This window comes from Onthophagus taurus, chromosome 7 (genome assembly GCF_036711975.1).
Source record: "Onthophagus taurus isolate NC chromosome 7, IU_Otau_3.0, whole genome shotgun sequence".
Classification (NCBI taxonomy): Eukaryota; Metazoa; Arthropoda; class Insecta; order Coleoptera; family Scarabaeidae; genus Onthophagus; species Onthophagus taurus.
The window spans coordinates 36,802,941-36,806,012 of NC_091972.1; the positions used below are offsets into that span (position 1 = coordinate 36,802,941).

Here is a 3,072-nt window from a genome sequence, read left to right on the forward strand (position 1 = left end):
AAAAATACTCCGTCTAAATGGACCACTGTAATATATTAATAAAATCAATACTCTTAGTTTACATGTCTTAGTAAGTAAGATTATGATTTATTTCCTTATTGCCAAAATTTAATGACTGATTTAATGAATAATTTGATTGAATAAAAATAAATTGAGAATAGTTGATAACATCTTTAATTTTATTGTCTTCCAGAAGAATACAGTTTGGTCTTGAATAATATATCTAGAATAAGCTTTTTTGGACTTTTAATTTATAAAAAAGCGTCAATTCTGGCTTGTAAAGTTTCTACGAAAAATTTCGTATAGACTTGGTAATGAGACAAAAACTTTTGGCTAAATCAGCAACATATTTGCATAAAAATAAATACTTAGGTAATTTTTCTAGATGTATTCTTCAAAATAAAAAACGTTTATTAGCAACATATTATGAGATTCGATTGGGTTCGACAAAATTTCCAAAACAAATACGTTGACAGAGTAACATAATATGACGTTTTATAAATTCTAAGTTTTGGACATATTTCGGAATGTAATTGCGATCAAAATTATTGTTTTAATTTTCAGGAAATGGTATAAAAATTAAGTAACGAAAGACATAACACTTCAAAAAATGACCGCTCCCAATACCATTGAATCAGCAGATAAAAATGAAGAAGTTATTAAAACAGAATATGAAAGAAGGGTGTTACATTTACACGAAAATCTTAAGATGTTACACGGAGCGCTTACGTCAAAAATAGAATATGAGAAAAAGATGAGGAAAAGTAAAAAGAGTTATAAAAGGAACGAAAATGTTCACCCTATATATTTACCAGATTTCTCGAATGTTGGTAAATCGGGAAAAGATGTGAGATAAAAGCCTTAAAAAACGATTTATTATGATTACAGGAGATATTAGATGTTATTACAAAATATAAGGAAACATTTATTAAGGCCCCAAAACGAATCGATCCATATACGAAAGACTTATTGAGTTGTTTAGAGTTAATTAATACGCTAAAAAATAAAAATAAAAGGGTGAATATGTTTTCACCGAAAATTAATGAACAGGATTTTCATCGTTTATGTAATTTTCAACAAGAAATATTAGTTATGTCTCAAAAGTGTTTCGAAGTTGAAACTCTTCGATTATCTGTTAATGAAGTGTTAACTGAACAATTGTTTTATTAAATATGTACCTAATACAAAAAATAAAAAATAAATGAATTACTTTTTACATTTGAAACCTTCATTGATTGAAACTTACAAAGTGAAAATGATATTTCAAGTTTTGTACTGTTACTGTTTGTATGAATAAATCAGAGTACATACAAAAATCAATTAACTTATTTGCTGATTAGATCTCTAATATACAGTAAAGATATATTTTCAAAGTTTTTACTTGAAAGGAAGTATATTGACTACCTTAATACTATGGACTTCCAAAAATACACAAACGTGATACACCCTATTTTCTTTTTGTTGTTTTGTCCACGTATCAACTGTCTAATTTCCTGGATGGAATTTCAACTCAGGCCTTGAATGAACTACTTATAACAACAGAAACATTTTTAGTTAAAAAGGTACAGGTCGATGTCAACCATTACAACATTGTCTTGCCTGATAGACAAAGTCAAGTCAAATGATACATAGATTGTTTCATTCGTGCTGTTCAATTAAACGTGAAAGGTGTAGAACACTTAAGAGGGCAACAACTGCTATCTTTATGTTCACAATCTAACATTCTAGCTATGGAACCGGGGAAGTAAAAACACCCGGGGCTGAACAAAACTAACACAGCAACGTCTGATCCCGAATAGATGGTTACAAACAGCATCTCAACCTAGATTGGACAGCTGAAAAACACAAATCACCAACCCATCTATCCAGCATGGTGTTTAAAGGCTAAAAACCTTATGACAATGAAGATGTTAGGTGGAATAATAGCAATGTGCTGCAAATTTTAACTTTTTTTGTGTACTTTTAACTTTGTGTTAACTTTGGGTTGCTGATTTCAAATATGCCTTCCATTTTTATCGGCTGCAAGACTTAGGATTTTATAGGGAAACTATAGATGCAATGAATGTGGTATTTGGTACGTTGCTATAAGGTGAAGAGATATACCTTTTAGTAGTAGTGTCATGTTTGTACTACGTCCGGTTATACCGGAAATTGTTACTAACATCAATATTTTTAAGAAAACTTTGAAATTTTATTTAGCAGTTGGTTACATAATGTAATTCTAAATAACTTTTATTTGAAAAACAAAATAAAATAAAATTTTAAAATTTTCTGTAACCGTTTCGGAAGTAGTACAAACATGACACTACCACTAAGAGGTAGATCTCCTCACCTTATATCAAGGTGCCAAATATTAAATGCATTGCATCTATAGTTTCCCTATAAAATCCTATGTCCAGCAGCAGTAAGACACCTGAATAAAAAAAACGTGACGTGTTACAGAAAAATGGAAGGCATATTTGAAATCAGCCACACAAAATTAACTAAAAACACTCAATTCATCAACTGTACAAAAATCTTGCAGCACAGTATAATTGTTTATCTTCGGAATTTTGCGCTGACAATTTATCAGTCTGTCCCATGGTTTCTGGGGAGGACAAACAACTGATAAAGACAATAAAAAGCCCTGCAAAGAGAATACATCGGAACATACAATGCGCGTTCTTTATCGTCAAAGGAAAGAATTACCGAAGTGAAATACGAGCTAGAAAGCATAAAATGGGACATAGTGGACCTAAGCGAAGTCAGAAAACAAGGTGAACAACTGATAAAACTAAAACCTGTACATAGTTTCTACCACACGGTTTATGCCAACAGATCAACTCAACGAGAGTTATTTGTCTGACTCGCAAATTGAAAGCCAAATACCACATTAAAATTATGCACCAGACCACGATGATATTGAAGCTGTTATTAATGATCACCATTCACACTTTACCCTTATAAGTTTCGATTTCAACTCCGAGATGTGAATCAAATCTAACCCCTCAGGAATATCGCTATATCGAACACAATATAGAACGCGGCCGGACACATCTAAGGTTCTTCCTAAAAAACAACTTTTTCTAGATG

The 3,072-nt window shown here is 31.2% G+C and overlaps 1 long non-coding RNA gene across 1 annotated transcript; it reads left to right on the forward strand.

Moving 5' to 3' along the window:
• Nucleotides 1-500: 500 nt before the first annotated feature.
• LOC111416976 (uncharacterized) lies at nucleotides 501-1,225 on the forward strand. Its single transcript, XR_011641091.1, has 2 exons — nucleotides 501-826; nucleotides 889-1,225. It is a non-coding gene; the product is annotated as an uncharacterized lncRNA (long non-coding RNA).
• The last annotated feature ends 1,847 nt before the right edge of the window (nucleotides 1,226-3,072 follow it).